We start from the raw sequence: 22,896 nt of genomic DNA, 5'->3' as shown, positions 1-22,896 counted from the left end.
TGTGTTGTCCTAACGGGTGTGTGGAAGAGCAGCATTTTGGATGAGATGTTCTTAGCTGCTTGAATCATTAGATGTGGTAGGCCTAGTCTCAATAACATCTCAAGCACAAATGTACATATTTATTTGATACACTGGGATTTCAAGCACTATTAACTTAGATATCTAAGAGAACTTTGTTTAAATCCTCACAAACTTTAAAGAGGCCATATTATGCCCTTTTTCAAAGTCTTGATTTTGTTTTTGAGGTCTACTAAAATATGTTTTCATGTTTGAATGTTCAAAAAAAATTATTAAACATATTTTACATTGTTGCAACATTTCTCTTTGTCTGTCAGTGACACTCGGTTTAGTTCCAGTCACTATGACGCCTCTCCTTCGAAAAGCGTAATGTGCTCTGATTGGTCGGCTGGACCAGTGTGGTCTGATTGGTAAACCACTTCAAGCTTGGGTCAGAAATGTGATGTCACGCACCTTACCATAACCACGAGTTTCAACACTATTAGCGTAACTCAATCAGGCTTCACTCTTTTTTTTATTGAGACGTGTACTGTAAATTCCCTGAAGAAAACTCAAGACTACAATTGAGGTGTTTCAGGGAGTTCATGCTTACTTATTGTTATGAATGAGATGACAGAGGCAGATCCAAATGCAACAATTTATTAAATAAAGGACTCAGCATCAACAGATTCAGGGTAAAACAAAGGCATGTCGAGAACCAGGCTGGAGATCAAGGGCAGGCTGCAGGCAAACGGAATCCAAAAACAGGCAGAGGGTCACTAGGCAGACTGCAGACAATCAGAGAGATTCAGCAAGGCAAGAGTCAAGACACAGGTAGGCAAGGAAAACCAGGAACGCTCAGACATGCACACAACAGTGAAACAATACTGCACAAAGAGATGCCAGGTTAACAAGCCAGATATAGGTTCACTGATCAGAGTTAAATCAGAACAGGTGATAGTCAATCAGCAGTCAACAATGCATACTAGGAAGCAAGTACGCGAGTCCATAAACATACAAAAGGGGGCGCTGAAACTTGAGTGAGGATAATCCAGAAGGGCTGGCTACCGTCACATAGCCCCCCCCCCAAAGGAGCGGCTTCCAGACGCTCCAAACAAACCCCCCCATCCCAGGGAGGGTCAGGCAGTTCAGGAAGCCAGGGAGGATCAGGCAGTTCGGGGATCCCCAACAGATCCGGACGGACACAGAGACAAGGTAACACCGCAGGTACGGGGAACCAAGGTGGAGCGGAAAGCACATGGGACCGAGGTGAAGCCGAAAGATCGAAGGACCGAGGTGGAGTCTGAGGCTCAGGGGACAGAGGCAAAGGCAGGGAATCCACAGGCCAGGGCGATGCTGAGGACTGGACACCCTGAGGCGAATGCACAGCGACACAAACGGGCAGCTGAGGACGAGCAGAGGGGTGGACAGGGCTCAGCAGCAGAACAGGCGAGCAAAATGAGTCCAATAGAGGCGAGAGAGGGAGTGTGGGTGGAAGCGCCAAAAGCTCACCCCTGGCAGTGTAGGATCCATTCAACACGGCTGAGCTGGCTTCGTCCGACTCGGCAGGGCTTGACTCATTAGACTCGGCAGGGCTTGACTCATTTGACTCGGCAGGGCTTGACTCATTTGACTCGGCAGGGCTTGACTCATTTGACTCGGCAGGGCTTGACTCAGCAGAACTTGACTCATTTGACTCGGCAGGGCTTGACTCATTTGACTCGGCAGGGCTTGACTCATTTGACTCGGCAGGGCTTGACTCAGCAGGACTTGACTCATTTGACTCAGCAGGGCTTGACTCAGCAGGGCTTGACTCGTTTGACTCGGCAGGGCTTGACTCAGCAGGGCTTGACTCATTTGACTCAGCAGGGCTTGACTCATTTGACTCGGCAGGGCTTGACTCATTTGACTCGGCAGGGCTTCATTTGACTCGGCAGGGCTTGACTCATTTGACTCGGCAGGGCTTGACTCAGCAGAACTTGACTCATTTGACTCGGCAGGGCTTGACTCATTTGACTCGGCAGGGCTTGACTCATTTGACTCGGCAGGGCTTGACTCATTTGACTCGGCAGGGCTTGACTCATTTGACTCGGCAGGGCTTGACTCATTTGACTCGGCAGGGCTTGACTCATTTGACTCAGCAGGGCTTGACTCGTTTGACTCGGCAGGGCTTGACTCGTTTGACTCAGCAGGGCTTGACTCGTTTGACTCGGCAGGGCTTGACTCAGCAGGGCTTGACTCGTTTGACTCGGCAGGGCTTGACTCAGCAGGGCTTGACTCATTTGACTCGGCAGGGCTTGACTCATTTGACTCGGCAGGGCTTGACTCATTTGACTCGGCAGGGCTTCATTTGACTCGGCAGGGCTTCATTTGACTCGGCAGGGCTTCATTTGACTCGGCAGGGCTTGACTCAGCAGAACTTGACTCATTTGACTCGGCAGGGCTTGACTCATTTGACTCGGCAGGGCTTGACTCAGCAGGACTTGACTCATTTGACTCAGCAGGACTTGACTCATTTGACTCGGCAGGGCTTGACTCAGCAGGGCTTGACTCGTTTGACTCGGCAGGGCTTGACTCAGCAGGGCTTGACTCATTTGACTCGGCAGGGCTTGACTCATTTGACTCGGCAGGAATGGCCTCGTTGCGCTCAGACTCCGGTTCGGCAGGCGAAACCTCCGTGGTCTCAGATTTGGCGGGCATAATTTCCACAGTCTTCGATTCAGCAGGCGCCATATGGGGCGCGAGCTCGGCAAGACTCATGTGGACAGCAGGCACAACAGCTCCAGTGCGGAGAGCGGATTCGAAGGATCTGGCGCGAGGCACGATATTTCTGGTCGATCACACTGATATCAGCTGAGGGTCAATTATGCTGGAGATCATCATAGGAAGTCTAGTGACTAATCGGGTAGCAGGGCTTATGTGAAGCACAGGCTCAACAGGACCGGCGCGAAGAACGGATTCAAAAGATCCGGTGCGAAACACGGTCCGGACAGTGCCAACGCGAAGAGCTGGCTGCACGGGCATGACGAATCGTGAAGGCTTGACTGGTCTGATGCGATGCGCTTGTTTCTCCGCTTCCTCACCCTCCTGAACGCCATCGAACATAGCTTGAAAGTGCTGCATAAATACCTCGAATGAGGGGAAGGTGGATCCATCCGTTTTCCAGACCGTGACGAGCCAATCCAATGCGCAGCCAGAGAGCAGCGAACAAACAAAGGCGATCTTATCGGCATCAGTAGGATAAAGCGAATGCTGCTGGATGAAATACAGAGAGCATCTGGAAACAAAGTCTTTGAATTTACCAGGATCTCCAGTGAACTTTTCGGGGAATGCGAGGTGAGGGCTCGTACTTTCGATAGTCAGAGGCTCGGAAGCATGTGCTGGTGCAGGAGATGCTGACGCTGGAGATGAAGCCACAGCAGACTTTTGCAAAGATTGAACAGCCTTGAGCAGTTCCTCCGTTACTGAGGTCAGGCGAGACAGCTGGAGCTGATGCATGGCAAGCAGGGAAGCTCGAGCGGTGACTGCAGCATACAGAGTAGACATAGTTGCTGGATCTTCGTTTTGGGTGCAGTATTCTGTTATGAATGAGATGACAGAGGCAGATCCAAATGCAACAATTTATTAAATAAAGGACTCAGCATCAACAGATTCAGGGTAAAACAAAGGCATGTCGAGAACCAGGCTGGAGATCAAGGGCAGGCTGCAGGCAAACGGAATCCAAAAACAGGCAGAGGGTCACTAGGCAGACTGCAGACAATCAGAGAGATTCAGCAAGGCAAGAGTCAAGACACAGGTAGGCAAGGAAAACCAGGAACGCTCAGACATGCACACAACAGTGAAACAATACTGCACAAAGAGATGCCAGGTTAACAAGCCAGATATAGGTTCACTGATCAGAGTTAAATCAGAACAGGTGATAGTCAATCAGCAGTCAACAATGCATACTAGGAAGCAAGTACGCGAGTCCATAAACATACAAAAGGGGGCGCTGAAACTTGAGTGAGGATAATCCAGAAGGGCTGGCTACCGTCACACTTATAGAGAATAACTCTAACTCTAACTAAGGATTGTATGCTTTGTAACTTTGCAGACGTTTTTCACGCTCAAACAGCAACATTACACCATAAAGAAAGTTGAAACTTAAAAAAAAAAAAAAGAAAGCACGATAGCTCCTGACCAAGTTGGATCCGGAGGGATGAGGGAGCCTGACGAAGGCTGAGGGATGACGGACCACGTGGAGCTGAGGGAGTGTTGAGCCAAGGTGGAGCTGATGGGTTGGAGGGCCGAGGTGGAGTTTGGGATTTGGAGACAGAAAGATCCACACACCAAGGTGGAGCTGATGGGTTGGAGGGCCAAGGTGGAGTTTGGAGTTTGGAGACAGAAAGATCCACACGCCAAGGCGGAGCTGATGACTGGGTAGCCAACTTGGGACTGGATGGGACCAGCAGTGGTGACAAGGCTTGAATGTAAGAGGGGATCAGGTTATCAAGGAGTTCCCATGAGGTACAAACTTCAGGGACATGAGGAAGAGTGGAACTCTGCTCGACGATGTCAGACTCCACCAGCACTCCCTCAGGGATGAACTTCAATACAGGCCACACCTGGAGCCTCATTTATAACCATTACGTACGCACAAAACAGGCCCTGAAAGAGGCATACTCCACTTCAGACATGGCAGGCTTTGGCTCTGGGTCTGCAGTGGGCTCCAGCTTTGCAGTTCATGCTCGTTGCGAGAGCAGGTTCGGGCTCTGGGACGAACACTGGTTCTGGCTTGAGCTCCAGGATGGACATTAAGGCCAGCTCACACACCTGGACAGACTCGGCAGGCTCTGGGTTGTGGTGGACTCGGGCTTGTGGTCCTTGGTGGTCCTTGGCACTGGCTCTGGGTTTGTGGCGGGCATGAGGAGCGAGGAAAGACGAGGGAGGAGTACCGTGCAGGTGGTAGCTCCCACTGACAGTAGTAAAAACAGATGGACAGGTGCCGTCGCTCCAGGACATCAGGTGGCAGAGCTCGAGGAACTCCTCCACGTAGTATTCCAGGGGATGGTCATCTCGTGAAAGGGGGAGGAAAAGATCTTTGGGGGAATGATTGGAAAATCCTGCTGTGCTCATCTTGTTGGTCTGACCTTCTGTCTCACTCAGGCTTGGACTCAATGACCAGAACTGAGGTAACTCAAACAGGTTTATTTGCAGATATGGTTGGAAAACAATGCATAAACAGGTAAGTGATGATACTTGAGATTGTTAGCAGATGAGATAGACTTGTATTGTTGAGTCTTTGTCTTGTGAGTCATCTCCTTTTGGCTGAATGTGCTGCCCTGTTCCCCTGTTCCCTTGTTCTTTTTAGGGCAAAAAATACCTATTTTTTTTAACTGTTCAATAAAATATCAACATCCAAATTTAAAATGACAGGTTCCTTTGTTATTTTTGCACAGCCTCACTGGGCAAAGATGAGTCTTTAATTCATATGTCATTTAATTCGCTGTTTTCTAGATTAATGGCTGTTGCATTCCTGAAGATGTGCTGTTTGCTCAGGGTTTGTTTGATTCAGAGGTTATTCCAGCTTATGAATATTCATGTTTAATTAGTCCAGTTGTCCTTCACTTATGCTCAAATGACTCATTCTGTTTTAGATTTAATCAGTCATATACTGTACCTATAAGAATGCAATTCAATTAAAGGAATTCAGCATATTTATCCATAGGCAGCATGTACAGATTTGGAAACTCACTGTGGGATTTAAGGAACGACATGAGGGTTAGATGATGACAATTTTCATTTTTGGGTGAACAATCCATTTGAAGGTTAGATAAGTCTGATTCATCACATTAGTACCAGAAGTTTTACACTCTATAATGACACCTGTCACCTTGGATGCATGAAGTTTGTTCACTAACTGGTACTGCATTATATCGAAACAGTTTGTTTACCTAGTTTTGTTCCATTTCACCTGTTTACTTGCGTCCCCTGCAGTGGCTGTGTTGCGGAAGAGAGTGTGTGTTCGTACTTGGCAGTTGATGCCATAACATTTTCCTTCAATCTTTGTCAAGATCTGCACATTATTGTGGCTTGTTTGTTTCATTAAGCCATCAGGAACTGCTTCTTTGGATGGTTAATTTTTATATTTTATCCACCTAACAGATTATTTTTTATTGTAAAGGTAATTTTTAACTTTTGAATGGTGTCAGCAGCTTCCAGTTATTTTAACTGTACAAAACAGTCTGTTATGCTGCTGCTTGATGTTGCAAACTGTAGGCCTATTTGTTATGTTATTTTAATGTATTATCTTAAAATTAGACACATTAGTTTGGACCAGTGAATTGCACACACACTGATCTTATCCTGGACAATACTAGGCTTCATGATTTAAAAAATCAAATAAAATAGGGACGTGCATGGATGAATTGCACACACACTGATCTATACCTTTATTTATCTTTTAAATAAACTGCAGTTTTCCTTAAAAAAAATAAGAATAGTCCATTTTTGATTTCATGGTGACTTTAAGCATTGACTAAGTGCTATATAAAGTAAACATATTATTAAAGTCCCATGAAATCAAAATGGAAGTTTTTTTTACTTTTAGTATGAATATGTTAGCCTTTAAGGTAGTGTGCTCCAAAACAATGCCAAAATTCACATTTAGAAGGTAGCCTGGCTATAAGCATTCAAAACTTAAACTTCTCTCACTTATATGCTCCGGCCCAGAAACACGAAGGCACTGAGCCAGTCAGAAAACGTATCGGACCCATTTGAATTCTGCACAGAATGCTATATTTTAAAGCGATATGGAAGAGATTAGGAGGAGAAACGGTTAGAGATCAGGAGGAAACTGCGGCTTTACCGTTCATGCATAGGGGGTGACCACCACTGCATATAAAATAAAACAGCTTTTTCTAGAAGACTGATGAGTGTAAACTTGCATGTGAATTTACATTACTTTAAATTTCTCAAAACTGCTGTTAATTTCTCTATGTTTAAAACCTTTTAATTAGCAAAACTTCTGCGTGCACCTTTAAGTCAGAAGGGCAGCGGTGAGGATCTTCAGTGATGCGGCGGGATGTTGACGGGTGCCTCCCGCGCTGTCATTCGCCTCACATGACAACAGTTTGAAAGAGTGCAGTCATCTAAGTATTTTACAGTGTTAGTCCTGTAGAGAGCAGTAGATCGTTTTATTAAATTGTTTTATACGCTCCCTGTGGTACTGTACATGAGTGGGACTGGGGAGGAGGGAGGAGCGATCGTAGTATTTCTCTTCATTTCAAATCCCTGTCGTGGCAGCACGGGCAAGGCAGAGGACTTTTCTTCCCCCTTCAAACTAAGGGGAAAACCCACCACCAAGAGCTTAGTGCACGTCCTAAAGAGCAAACCGAGGACTTTAGGAAGAGGACACATTAGTTTGAAGACACGCTGCGGTGGTATCGGTTCACTGTGTGCACTAGTGTCTCCACACTTGCACTGGATACACGAAGCAGGACGTTTTCACTTATCTGCGACGCCGACTCGCAGGAACCCCACGATCTCCCCGAAACCCGCCAAACATTCACACGGTGAGTCGCGCGCTGTGCGTGTTTATTTACTGCTCTCGCGCCTATGTAACATTCCTTCGCGTTCCTCTGCCCTAGCAAGCTAATTCCAGTGTACGCTAGCTGCATGGTTTGACAGGTCAGCGGTCCTAAAGCTAAATGATTCATTCCCATGGCTCCTCACTGTAAGACACCACAGGCTTTAATGCACGCGGTCTTTTGCTTACAAACGGCTGACATTGCACAGGTTGCCGGCGAGGAGAGTGTCTTGCTGTATGTAGGGCCTAGTTTCAGGCACATAACAGTTACTGTACTAACAGACATATTGTAGCCCCGTTTCTACTGGTACAGTACAGTATGTGCCTGCTACACACACACACATACTGAAGCTTGCATGTGTTGGGCTGATGGGTTCACTTCAGGTGCTCTTTTCCAATCTATTCACCGGATAACGTGGCCAGAAGGTACAGTACCAACAGGTAAATTGGTAAAGAGATGAACATTTCATTAGTCTGCTCACTGTTTGAAAAGTTTGTGTGAACTGTTTACAGAGTAAACTGATTATGCGATATGCAGCTTCAATAGGCTACCTTAATTATTTTTTCATTTAAATAGAATGAGCTTGGATAGTAATTTTACAAGTGAAACATATGCATGTGAAAGTGGTATTTTTTTATTTTTTTTTATTTACTTATTATAGACAATTTCCCATTTTACATGTGGAATTGCTTTAAGATATTTTGATTAATGCAATTAACTTAAGCATATTCTTTAAAGTGAAATTTAATTACGTTCAAAGTGATTCATACCAATGTGACCTGTTTTTAATAACTAAGTAGCCTAATTGCTTCTTGAATTGTCAGGGAACATGCAATTTACTTTCAAGTGGACTTTTAAGGACTTTTAAGCATGTGTGAGTGAGCAACCACCTGTTTTGATATTCTGTAATGTTTGTTTCTAAAGAGAAGTTCATCTAAATGCTGAATTACCTGATGGATACTGTCGACAAATATCTATATGTGATATATGTGAGCACATCTTGCTAGATTTGAGCTATAAAGCCAGTCAAGGATGAGTTGCAATCATTGTCCAACGGTAGCTTGGCTTGTTGTGTCGGGCCCTGATGAGTTTTTAATGGGGAGGAAGTGAACTCCCTGGCCCCTCTCCTAGCAGCCCGCCATACCATGGCCCCTTGCTATATAGGTCAACATTGAGCAGTGACATTGAGTTAAGGCTTTGCAGCTGAAGTTGAAATCCCAGTCAATATGATGCTAAAGCAGACACTCAAAAAGCATGCTGGGTACTTTAAATGGTTTTGAGGTTTGACAGTCTAACAATGATGGGTTTGAAGTATGAGAATGGTTAGGTTGTGGCCACTTCTATAAACCCACCAGGCACTTGGAAATTCTTGAAGGGTTTTCAATCCTTTGTGTCATATTTCAGATGTCCTGATTATTTGATTTGTTTATTGCTGCCACATCACACCCAACCTCATTCAGTTTTACACCTCAGTTGGCTGATTTTCAAATTTTTTTCAGTTGGCTTTGATTTGATTATGTAAGACATTTGCGCATTGAAGTATACAAAGCTGAAAACCATAGCACCGTCATTTGTGTTTGTTCACTCTGGTGTAAAATAATTTCTAGTGTAAGTAGCAGAATGCACGTGTTAAGGCTGTGACCTATAGTTTATCACAGCGTGCTGTCTATCACCCTGTATGTGTCATGCATTTTTATCTAAAACACACACACTAGAAAGCCGATAAGTTCATTTTGTAAAACATCAACCAACGTTATCGCTCAGGATTTTATTATTTTTGTAAAAAGATGCAAAATGTTGTACCTTAGATTGCAGCAGTTTACTTTAAATGACATCTGCTTTTAAAGACAATACCCTGCCTCTTTATAGAATCATTTAGATTATAATAGTGTGGTAACATGGTATAACCTCAAAATATGATGTTCTTTTATCACTTTAAAAGGAATGATTCACCCAAAAATGAAAATTCTGTGTTTATTCACCCTCATTTTATTCTAAACCTATGCCATTCTTTTTTTTATTATAAATCCTTGTCTCTTTTCAATTTAATAAAATTGAGGCAGGACTTGGACATTCAAGCTTCAAAAATGTATGTAAAAGACGATTCTCGCACTACATTATAAAGTTGTGTTGGCATGTTTGGTTCAATTAAAGTGAACCCTGGTGCGATTGCTCTGTTATTGCGGTTCATTTGAATAAGTGTGAACGTTGCCATCTGAACCCTGGTGCGGGCCAAACAAGCGGACCGAGACCGCTGAAACAGCAAACACGTAATACACATGCGTGAACATGTAAAAAAATGCATGACATCACCGTTTTCACAAATTTGTGTTGTTTACATGAAGACGGTAAAGGCATAGTTTTCAAAACCTTGCACCTTGAATCCCATTTTCAGGCCCCCAAAACGCCTTTTTCGTGTAAATGAACGGCCAAAACGTATAGCCTACGTTTTTAACCATACCCTAGTAAACATACCTTAAGAGCTAGCGTTTAAATCTAAATATTCTAAAGGAGACTCGTATGTCTATCAGGGATGTGATTTTTCCATATTCAGAATTGCAAAATGGCCTTAAACAATTACTAAATGTTATGTTTTCTAATACATTTATGTCATGCACTGATTGCTCCTGACAGCGCTACTTGAGCTCGAGGCGCCATCTGTGGGTCACCCATAGCATGTTGGGTTCAAAGTGCCAAATTCGAGTAAGAATATGCGCTGAAACCGCGTTACCAGTTGCCCGGTAACTTTTTTTAAATGAATTTGACAATGCGTCGTTGTGAGAATGTGAGATGGCTTAGTGCGATCATATATAGCCTACGTATATATAACGCTCTGCATGATACAGAGTAAAGTTTCATTTACAGTTTCAATTCACAGTAAATACTAGTCTGCAAGTCACTTAGAATTTGCATTTGGGAACGCAACGTGCACCAAGCATCTTCCCAAATTTGTAATGAAAATTGTTTATAGATCTGTTGTTGTCAACAAAGCGAAGCGTCTCCCTGCAGTTTTCCACCAAAATGAAAGCTCAGTGGTTTAACGTTTGAAAGCAAAGAAATGAGGACAACCGTAAATATTAGTATTGCAATTTTACTGTTTTTCTGTAAAATAATAATAAAGATATTTCTTTGTTATTATTATTATTATTAATAATAATTTATAAGAACAAATACAAATTAACACTTTTAATTAATACTTTTATTATAAATGATTGTTTTTATTACAAATTAATACTGTTATTATAACATATATTTTATTGTAATATAATATATTATTATGATCAAATACTCAATTTAACAAAATATATATTTTTAATAAAAATCATAATAATTATCCTTATTTTTTCTCTTAAACTGATCACATGCCTGGTCTGTATAAATGGGGTTTCCACACACAGAGAAAGCATCTCAAATGAGCTCAATTATGTTTAGCACAGCATTCCTTTTATGTGTTGGAGCATTAAAAGGGGTCCTGTACAACTTCCTGCTTTTTCTTTTTAAAGATAATTACATGTTTTTAGCTGTAACATAGCCTTGGCTTTGCTGTGTGTCAGCTGTTACATAATTCATGGCTGCGCTAACCGTGCTGCTAACCTCTTTCTTTGACTGCGTTCACAGCAGATGCATGGTGGCAAATGCCAAAACTGAACTTTGACTTTGGTCTAAAACGTTTGCGGAGGGCAGTTCGGCTTCAGTTCTGATAAGCACAACCACTGTCCTATGAAACATGAATTTATCGCCACTCTGTATAATCACCCGTGAACGTCACCCACCGCTGTTCTGGCCCCTTTGAGATAACGTTGCCCACACAATCATCATGGACCTGCATGCACACAGATACACGCGCACACACTCCGTCAGTTTGTTATACACAAAAAGCTATCTCTGTCTTTCACTGTCCTTTTCTTTCAGGCCAACTCCCGACTGTATTTGATCTTTTTTGTCTTTAGTTTCTGTTATTGGTTAGTTCATGTGGTTTCCATGTCAGTGAGAGACTTCAGATGAGATCTGGCCTCATTACAAAAATCGTCCCCTCGCCTCACACATACACGACCGCAAAGGGCGGCATGCGAGCAAGACGAAAGTATATACTAGCCTTTATAAGAACAGAGTCCCGAGAGGCGTTTTTTTTTTTAAAGCCACACTTCACACTAATTAACAGCCCTAAATCTCAGACAGCCTTTTAATCTGGTCTTAGTGGCTTCCTCCCTGTTGCTCTTTTGGCTCGGAAATGTGCTGGTTTATTTTTTGCATTGTAAATGGTGCAAAGAATACGTTTGATTCACTGACTGGAGGTACTCTCAGCCCAGCATGGAATTAAACTATAGCATTGGATGTTGGGAATTGTAGATTGGATGTATCTATGAATCTTTTATCTGTTTGTTAACAACAAAGTGTGTAACAGGTGCTAGACTTTTTGTAGCTGTCGAGAGCTGAATGTGTTAATAGATTGTACCTCCACAGTACAGAAAAAAATGGTTACCTCTAGCTTAATTCCTCCCACTGAGTGTAGATAGCATGGTTTTAGATTTAGTATGTTTGGTGTGAGAACAACAAACATTTCTGTGCTCCTCTGTAGTATAAAAAGTAACAATTTTTATTATATCATTATTATGTCTTATAGAGTGCTGCAGGATTGATGTAATTTTGTTGGCCAACTTGTAGTCTCGCATAGCCAGACCTTCAGACTGACGGCAGAAGGTCTGGACTCTATCGCAGCATTTCTTGGCCAAGGACCGCCCAAGAGGACGTTTGACTGACATGTAACACAACCAATCACAGTTTGTTTTGTACCGCGTCATATTTAGGGGCGTGACAATATAATGTTGATGTCCCTACAATAACAGACCGGCGTGCATCTAATAAATTATTCATTCAAGAACCTTGTGCAAGTTTACTGCATCAATGGAGCCGCGAACTTCACATACTTTTGAAAATACAGCGTTTAGTTGATCGTGGTAAGCGCTAGGGATGGGCATGATTAATCGACGATCGATAATTGATCGTTAAGAATTTCGTCGATCACGTTTATTTGTTATCGATTAAACTAATGCAGGTTGCGTTGCGTAGTGTGAGTCTTGAAGAAATGGAATTAATTTTAGCACGGAGGTACCTGTGCATCCCGGCAACGTCAGTCCCCTCAGAGCGGGTGTTTTCGGCGGCTGGACTGGCTGTCACCAGGTTGCGGTCGCGTCTGATCCCAGATCATGTCAACATGCTTATCTTTCTCAACAGAAATCAGTAGACTGGTGCAGAAGTTCTATGGGAACTTCATGCGTTTTCTCAGATCGGATAGCTATCTGATTTATCAAAACGATTCCATTTACACCTGGTCACATAAATGTGTTTTTGCAAAACGGATATAAATCCGATCTTGAATTCCCGCGCTATATGCATATTTAAATTGTTGCACGTCATCGAAAGCAACTGATATGAGCTGCATTTTATTGATCATCAGCGAAAATTTCTAAATCAAAGACCGCAACAAGATATTGCGGCAACAGCCCTGGTAAGATCATTTCGGTTCTTTACTTTTAATGAAGATGATTGTGTGTTGATGAATGACTTTCACTTTGATTTGCGATAGTTTGCACGTTGGCTTGATGAATAGATGCTCATCTGTGGCGATGCGTGTTGAAGTAGCGTCGTCATATCTGGATATAACATGACATATAGCCTATAACACGCTCTCACACGTTTATTTCTTATCATTTTTGGGATAAGTCAAATTTACATATGTGGTTTCAACAACCAGATGCATTTACTCTTGTCCAGTTTCGTCTGGAATGCGTCTCAGATCTCCTCCTGAAGTGGTTTGAGCGATCGGATTTAAATCCGTCTCGAATGCGTTTCGGAGGGCATTTAGATTTGGTCTTTTCACGACCGGATAGCTATCCGATCACAGAAAACGGATGAAGTGGCCATGGGTCTCTGTTTAAGAACGCCGGCTCGCAGCTGCAGGTTCCGCTGGTTTAGAGCACCGCAGGAATCTTCAAGTCTACCGAACGTCCAGTTTCACTGCCACAAGTTCATCTTCTTGTAATAAAGATCTCATCGAGGACAAACAAACTGTATTTTTGTATTTTCATTGCATTTTTAATTTATAAAAAGTTAAAGAAATAATGAATTTCAATATAAAAATATTAATGATTAATCGATAGTCGATCGTTAATTCTCCCGACGATCGACTAAGAAAATTTAATCGAATGCCCATCCCTAGTAAGCGCTCATTGTCTCAGTTGTAAAAACAACGGCTTTCTTCTTCCACGAGGGGTTTTGGCGTCATGACATTTGTTTCCCGGCGGACCGAAAATAAACGCGACACTCGCGCCCCCCGGAAATCCGATAAAATTCAACCAATCAGATGACGACTTCGACATTCCTGAAGTGTTTCCAATTAAGTGTACCATATGCATCAGACGTTTAGCCAACGTTCCGTGGGCGTGACGTCTGAGGCTGAGACTAGCCAACTTGTAAGTTGGCATCACCCTGGTTCCATCGACAAAAAGCCAACAGGATATTTCCATTGAGTTTTGGATTATTGCAGAAATTAAGCTCTGTGATCAAGAAAGGTTTATGATTTTTACAAAATTTGTTCATATAGTTAATATTTGCATTTTGAAGCCTAAATGCAAGATTTCGCCTGAAGTAAACGGATAAAAGTAGGATATAAATATACTTCGCCATGGTCGCATGGCTTCTCTCAATCTTCAAGTTGAAAAGTTTGATTTAGAATAGTTTGCAAGAGAGTGAGTATAAACACAACATGACTATAAAAGTAGATGAGTTTTCCAGTTTGATGTGATGACATTTAATGTCCCTGACAACCTCTGTAGACTCATTTAGCCATTTGTTAGCAACCACCTTTTTCAAGACACATAAAAGCTTAAAAATCGTAAGTGGGGAGTACTGATGTATTTTATGTCATCAAAAAAAAAAAAAAAAAACGTGAAAATATATTGAGCTTGTGTAACCACTGACCTTATTTCAGGCATTTAACCAAAAGCCTATTCAGAAAACCCATTGACTTCAGCACGATGGAACTGTAAGTCATTCCTCATTCCTGCAGATCTGCTCAATTGTAGTCTTGGAATGGTATGAGATATGTGTTGAACTATTCTGTCAATGGGAGGTGCACAACGCGTCAGATTTGCGGACAAAAGAGAATTCTTCTGAAAAACGCAAGTCAGATGTATTGATAAAAGGCATGATTCAACAGCAGAAAAATGCATTCATCACCACTTCCATTTTGAGTCATCTTGGGTAATGTATAACTTCTATAGATAGACTAAAATGGATGACAAGTGAGTTGGCAGAAAATCAAAATCCTGGGAGTTATGGGAGTGCCACCGTCCTCAATATTGAAAGTAAAGTTAGGTAATGTTTTGTTTGCACTGCGTGAATTGCAGTTCTGCATCTTTTTGTGCTTCTATTATATTATTTTGTATTGTAATGTATTATAAAAGTGAGGCATTTTTGCAGATGCAGATTTTGCATTTGTCTGGGAGGTCTGGGTCATTGAAATGATCTTGAATCTGATTTTACTATGAAACTGTTACTATGAGGAAGGAATTCTTTTTAGGAGAATGTTCTTACATAAACATTCATGCTTGAGAAATTCATCTGAACCGTTTCCAGGAGCTGAGGGTTTGGCAGCGATGTTGTGCCACACCTCATGATCATTTACCTTTTATTATGCCTTTGATATTTAGGCCATCAGTTACAACAGTTGCCTATTTGTACCGCTAAATGCCTCCATATAAAAACCCAGAAAGTAGGTGTTGTCATTTATTTTAATCCTGAAAAACGGGCCTGTGATATTTTTTTGGGCTATTGTGAACTTGCATGTCAGCCCATGCTGCTTGCTGCTTGTATAGCTTGTAAGTGTTTACAGAAAAATATGAATAGTGATTGTAGTTTATTTTAATTTTTTATTATTGTGTGTGTGGTTCAGCTGTATGAAAACTGACAGCTCTCTTGCTGCAAGCCAATATGTCTTCCTTTAATTTACAGCACATTGTCACAGTTGGATGCAACTCTTGTTTATGGTCACATTTCTGACATCTCTCAAAGTAGTCATAGACTGAGAATTCAAATGTTCCTTGATCCTTTGACAGTTAAGAGTTCGTTATACTATAAAAATACCCTGCAAGTTTCAAAATTCAAAACTTTCATGTTATTCCAAAAACGGATTTTATTGAAACCAAGGCCAGCAAACGACAGGATCTAAAAAGTGGAGACTTTTGACGTCACACTTCAGCTTTGGCCCCGCCCACTGGAGCGCTAGTGTACAGTGACATGAGAACGAGAAAAGATCAATAATACCATTACCTTCCAAACAATTCTAATGCTAGGATAGTGGAGTTGTTTTTCACAACAATGTGAATGTCTCAGCAGTGCATTATTTGATTGTATTCGGTGTATTTCACTGTGGATTATTTGGTAAATTTCGGCGCAGGATTTGCAAACAGATTTTTACGATATGGATCTGCCAGCAACGCCACAAACATGTAAGTAGTCATGATTATTCTAATGCCTGATCTGTGATCAGTGAGTTCTGATATAATTATTCAAGTTCAGACAGATTATCTCTCAAAATATCATTCAATACGGTTTATGCATCAGTAAATCAAGCCAGTGACTAAACAATCAACTTCACGTTGTTTCTCTTAGTAGGATGAAAATAATCTTATTTAAACTGTGATTAAATTATATAAAGAAAGTAGGGCTGCACGATTAATCGTATTTTAATCGCGATAACGATATCTGCCTTTCTCGATTAATTTTTAAAAATCGCCGCGATATTTGCTCGCTTGTTTTTAATCCTGAAAACGCTTTTTTATTAGACATTTGCATTATCTTGCATTGTAAACAAGTCCCCACTAGCACTGATGTTTGTGGTTGCCAGATCTGAATATCTTAAATCTCCCAAATTACCCAAACAGAGCTTTTCTCTTACATTTTATGCTCCGTGTTTTACTTAGTCGGTGCAATCTGGCAACCCTGCGCGCGCGCTCTACACTGTGGTAAAAGCACTGATCTCCACAGCGATATTCTGTTTACATGAAATTGTTATACAGCCAGTCTGTTTCTTCACAAGCCACTTGTGCCGTTTGCGTGACTAAAACTGTTTCTAAATGAGTTTCACTGTTCTATTTTTTAAAGTTTAAGTTTTTACCAGTTTTCATGATGTCGTGAATCAGTTTTTACGTTTATCAACAAGTAAGTTAGACTATTTTTCTTTGCAGTACGAATTTGCTGAGCGATCTGGATCTGTACTTTGTCTCATTTTCAACCGAAATGTGTTGCTTAGAAGATCTAATGTGAAGACACATCACAAAGCGCTCATCTAACGTTAAATCATGCCATTTGTAACGTTATTGACTTGCTGTCTGAGGAAGTTGTAGTTGGTTAAATGAAGTCTGATGGTTTGAAATTAACACCCGCCAAATGCGCTAAAAATTAACTTTGGCGGGTATCACTGTCAAATCACTGGCCAATTTGGCATGTTATTATGTTTACTCACTTTGCTGTGGAAATTCGTTTAAACCAAATCTGCTCGGATTTTGCGCAAATACTCGTGCAAAACCGTTAACTGTCTCTTCTCTTTCTCTGTAGTTTCTCAAATGAGAATAATCGTGATTAATTATCGCGATTATAATTTTGAGCAAAATAATCGTGATTATCATTTTAGCCATTATCGTGCAGCCCTAAAAGAAAGCGATCAAAGAACGCTCCCTTTTTCCAGTTGCCCAAGCTGTCAATCAAACAGCGCGAGTTTATCAGGACACTTGCCAAAACTCGTTGAAATCAATCATCACAAAATCATGACACTGTCGAAGCTCTTACTGTATTTACATTAGGGATGGCGAAAACTAAACATTTTCTTGACCGACCACCGAGCCTCATTAGCCGGTTGAAACCGGTTAACCGATTAGTTTAAAATATGCTACGCTATTTGAAATAACAGCCATTTCGAGCCGCGCCTGCAATTTCGCAACTCTGTCGCATGCCGCTCTGCCTCCCGCTCACACACACACTGTGCCGCCCTTCCACTCACGTCACTTTTTTTTAAATCCCCTACAGCGCGAAACATGAGTCCCGCAGACGCGGCGCCGAGGAGCTTGTATGTAATCGGAGGACAAATGGCTCCTTAGTTTCGAAATGGTTTGGGTACAAGGTGATCGCGTTGAAAATAAAGGCGTTTGTCTAGCGTTAGAAGCTCATTTGAAACATTGCCGCGGCTCATTTAAGAAAATGACAGCTCCGAAGAGACGCCGCTTTAGTTTGAGGTAGTGCTAACAATAATAAAGAAAGATGATGATCATCATCACCTTATCTGTTACTTTTCTTTGCATGCTTCATCCTGTCGTCTGCCCTGGCTCTAACCTCGAGTGTTTTAGCCTGTAGCCTTTACTTTTCGCAAACCTTGTGAGCGCGCAAACCCAAACGCTGTGACCTCGCGCCAAATGGTTTTATTGGTTTATTAAGTACAAACAGGCGAGTTATGAAAAATTGAGTGTGAGGGATTTGTTCACTTCACACAAAAAGATCTTGGAATGAGATGGCTAACTGTAGAAGCGTTTAGTCCACTGTCTATAATAGCCTATTTTAGAGCCTAATTTTTATTTTTTTAACCGACTGCCGACAACTTTGATCGGTTAACGTTGATACGGTCAACCATCGGTCAAACGGTCATCGGTTAACATCCCTAATTTACATCATCTTTGCATTGTTATTTGGTGAAAGCCAGAGGTGTAAAGTCCAGGTTCAGAAAGTAAAAGTCCTCCTCAGTATTTTGTTCCAATCACCTGGATTTGCTAATTAGCACCGTTTTTCAGCCAGGAGATAGAACTAATTAGTGAAATCAGCTGGCTGAGTTCATGGGTGGAATAAATATATGGCAGGACTTTTACTTTCTGACCCCTTGACTTTACACCTCTGGTGAAAGCATTCGTGAGAGTGCCGAAATTGCGTTGAAATGATAAGATCTTTTCATACGCGATCAACAGACTGTCTGTCATCTGCTCAATGCTCATCACTGCAACCTTTCATGTGATGTGAATAGATAATTATGATCAATACTTTTCACGATTCCTTAATCTCGATAGCTGTTATAGTAAAAACTTAGTAAATATTTTAGAGAGAGTTCCACATGTAATACTAGCTATTTCATATGCAAACATGTCAGCCAATCACAGCAGTGGGCGTTTACACTGAAGTCTCACAGCAGACATGAGAAAACAGAGTGTTCAAATTAGGGATGGGAACGACACGGGATTTGGGAAATCGACTGTCGAGGCCCATGTGTCGACTTTTTGTCGGATTGTCGGCCTTTTTTTTCCTTTTTTTTTAAAGAGCAGCAGCAATGCGGAGGGTGGAACATATTCTACATCGTTGTACTAGTTTATTCTAGTCTCAAAAACATGGCTCTAGTGTCAAATTTTGACCATTGAAGCGGTAATAATAAAAACGAGATTGAGAGTAGGCTAATTTAAAATGTTTATTCAACAGCCTTACAAACACATAAGACGTAGGCTACTTTTTGCCGTTCGGAATTTACAGAAATAAAACGGCCTGTCCATTAGTTAATTAGCTCTGTGCATGATGTAGCCTAAACAAGATAGTTTTCCGAATGAAAAAAATAACACTCTATATTATCATTATATAACATTAACATGCTTATCAAACGTGAAAATAAGCAACAATTAAAATTGAAAACAGCGTGCCCATTTTTTTTTTAACCACAGAAAAGGAGGCAGCATAATACAATCAACTCAACATAACAAATCAGCAGTGAAAATAAAATATACCAATAGGTATCTTACCATTTAGGCCTAATTTTTGTTTAAGAACAGAAGCATATCCACATGTTTGGGTAGAAGGCGACTGCGGAGTCTACTCACGACCAGTCCCGCGGCTGAAAACACTCTTTCCGCTGGCATCCCTGACGTGTCTGTGTGGAACGCATAATCTTTGCCGCACAATTTGCACCTCACTATCTTAGCATTAATTTTGCTAAAACTCCCCCACACCTTGCTCCTGTTATTTGCCGCTGCCGCCATGTAGACTCTGTCGCCTGACACACACACACACACACAGGGTCAACGGTCAAGTGGCGATCCCATTTAGAAAAAAATGGATTGTTTTATTTAAAATGGTTTATTTCACTATGGGAAAAGTGGCGCTTTATGATGTGTATTTGAATAGGAAATGTAATAAATTAAAAGCCCCAAAAAATAAAAATGCAATTTGGAAATCCCACAAGCCCCGCCCCCTCGACATGTCGACACTCTATTTTTTTTGTCGAGTGGAGCATGTGTCGAATGTCGGTCGTTTTGTCGAGAAAAAGTCCCATCCCTAGTTCAAATCAGAGGCTAAAATCAGGCTAGGAAAAATGCCTTTTATTTATAAATTATGACCATTTTTGATGTTAAAATCATACTAACATTATAAGGGCACCCCAGGAAACATAATAAAATAATACAATTATCCAGTCTATGACCCCTTCAAATAATTTTTTTTTTTTTATCTCAAGAGAGGTTTGTGAATGAGTTTTCAAAGATAGATGTGTCATATAATGGTGGTGAAAAAGTGGTGTTTTCCAGTGGATTATCTCTTGAAATAAATCTTCAACATGACAGAATGACATTTCCTTTAAGAAATAGTTCACCCCAAAATGTAAATTCTTCATTCACCATGTTGTTTAAAATCTATATGACCCTTTCCCCCCCCCTGCAGATCATAAAATATGTTTTGAGAAATGGCAATATTGCATCTAAAATGTAAGTCACTTATTATTAACTTCTTGTTTATTAAACTGTTGTATAAAATCAATATCGCATTTGCAATTGTGCTGATATTTTGGGGGGGAAAATGGCACTCTTTGTGTGATTGCTTATCTATATCATATGATAAATAGCCTAACAGACAATTAATACAGGGGTGTTTTTTGCTGCATTTAAATAGAGTAAATCACGCAGTTGAGAGCGTGCACTCTAAATGCGCACGTTCAGTAGTCTAACCTAAACCGAAAAGGGTTAACTATCTTGCCGAGTTTTTGCTTGGTGTTTGCAAAGTGAGGGACATACTAATGTCAGATTTCACATCATTAAAACAATATCGATATTATCGTAGATGATATCGCACACTCCTATGTTGCAGTATACTTTTCTACGGTTTGGAGCAACTTATTCTAGCCAGGCCTGATGTAAAACTAACTGGATGCAGGCTCCAGCAGCGGGCTGAGGATTAATCTTGGCAGCTTACTGCACCTGCAGAATATGTGTGATATTCTGTGAGAAAAGGAACAAGGATTGAGAACTGAGGTGAGATTTCATTTCATAATGAAGACTGGTAGAGAAGGAGATCACATCTTCAGATTACATACACCGACAGAGGATTCATGGAGCCTCCATAAAGGGAACAGGAAAATCAACATTACAACTGCTCTTTTGGTTGTTTCTGCTGCTGTTGTTATTGCCTTGAGTTCACTATCATTTGTCAACTTGTCCAGATTACGATCTCCCTGGAACACCTGTTGCTTTTTCCGCTATGGTTTCCTCTTTGGTTTGACCAAGCAAACATATGGATATTTTATTTAAACTTATTTTATTTGAATATTTGGGCTCATAAAAAATGAATATTCAATTAACGAGAGAGATGCTATTTTTTAATCAAGTTTTTGTCACTATTATTTCTGAACAAGGTTATGATTATGCAATATACACAACAAGCTTACATTTATATATTTTGTGTTCTTTTAGCCAAACTGATAACACTGTACCATAATAATATTTCACGAGTGTGCTTACCCAGATTTTAAACTACTTCGGTTAAACGTATTTGGCTTGCTGTCCGCAGTGGATACGAGAGGCTTGAGAAAGCAGCTTCCAATAGACACCTCAAAGGACTTCTTGTGCTTCGAATAGAAGTTTGTATGGGTGCTTGTCTATTTATTTATTTATTTATTTATTTTATTTATTTTTTGTGTCACTGAGAGTGGAGGAGGGGTGGGACAAATACTACACCGACCAACCATCCTACTTGAACAAAAATGGAGACGTTAAAATTGCTAATAGCAACCAAAGTGTCTCCTGCGAAGCGCTCTCAAATGCCCCCCAGCTGGGCGTTTTCAGAAGAGCACCTGGCTTTTTTTGTTTAGCTGGCTAAAACGCTTTGGTGGACACACTTTAATAGAATATTTTTTGTTAGGCATATATGGCCACTAAGAAAAAGTGCAACTGAATAGGTATGTGTTTTCTTTTTATGTGAATTGTTAAATACCAGTTTAATTAAACGGTAGAGTTATGTGACGTCGTTCTATGGAGGTGACGCGTGTTATAGGTGTGTTTAGGGTAGTGTTGCGGGGCTCCTGGCCCGAGAGTGGAAACACAACCTGATTTTGGTCTTGGTGCTTGAGGTTAGAGGCTATTGGCCCCACCCGGCACATTGTTACTGTAGCCCTTGCTCATAGGCTACTGGCCCGTCTATGGAAAAGCGGCTAATGTTTGCACACATGTTGATTCATTTTTCATTTCATTTTGTTCAAAGTAATTCCAAACTTTGCAGCTCCTAGAAGCAGAAGATGACATTCTGTGATTAAATAAAATCTTGTTTACACACTCCACAGCGCAACCCAATGCATTTAGGCTAGTTATAACTGTGAGTAGTATTTTTATTTTTTGAACAATTATTGCAGATTGAATATTCGTGACAACCTCAACTCTTCTGTTCACCTGTCTGTCTATCTGCCTGTTTTGATTAGTCTGTCTGTCTTTTCTGACTAGTATTTCTTTCTTTTCTGTCTGTCTGTTTTTTTCATAAATATAATTTTTTTTCCCCTAAAAATATAGAGACTGTTTTGTGTGCATCTCTTGTGCTGGCTCTTGGTATGAATTCTATAGAAAGGTGTACTGGCATGTTGCAGGGTGTAATAATGATGCTAGGTTATAACCTCACTTTGCAACATTCAGTAGGCCTATGTTTCATTTCTGGAAAGCTGCCGATGGTCAAGCCACATTAACTTCAACAGATAATGTAGGGAATGAGTTTTTCTGGATCAGGATTTCGTTAAGGAGAGTTCCCTGCCCACTGTTTTGTGGGACAAAGTGAGCTGTCATCACCACCACTCTTGTGTGGAGTTAATGTCATGCGGTCTTCATTTTCTAACTTTAGTCATCTTCAACTGGACTGGCTAGTTCAGGTGTGTATTTTGCATCCAAATAACCAAATATGTTAGCAACTGCCTGTGCTATAGGCCTACTACAACAATATGCTACATTAACATTCAAAAGAGTTTTGAAATATTTTGTAAGAAATATCTTGTGTT

General features: G+C 41.1%; 1 protein-coding gene across 1 annotated transcript in view; it reads left to right on the top strand.

Annotated features, from left to right (window-relative positions):
• Nucleotides 1–7,223: 7,223 nt before the first annotated feature.
• The window catches only part of thrab (thyroid hormone receptor alpha b), a 168,024-nt gene continuing 152,351 nt past the window's right edge, over nt 7,224–22,896 (top strand). Inside the window, exon 1 of the mRNA XM_082151064.1 lies at nt 7,224–7,550. The gene's annotated coding sequence lies outside the window, so the exon portion shown is untranslated. The remainder of the gene's footprint in view (nt 7,551–22,896) is intronic.

This window comes from Leuciscus leuciscus, assembly GCF_965113295.1.
Source record: "Leuciscus leuciscus genome assembly, chromosome: 21".
In the NCBI taxonomy this organism is placed as follows: Eukaryota; Metazoa; Chordata; class Actinopteri; order Cypriniformes; family Leuciscidae; genus Leuciscus; species Leuciscus leuciscus.
Note: the sequence above shows the minus strand (reverse complement) of the source record. Positions and strands in the feature narration are given on the sequence as shown.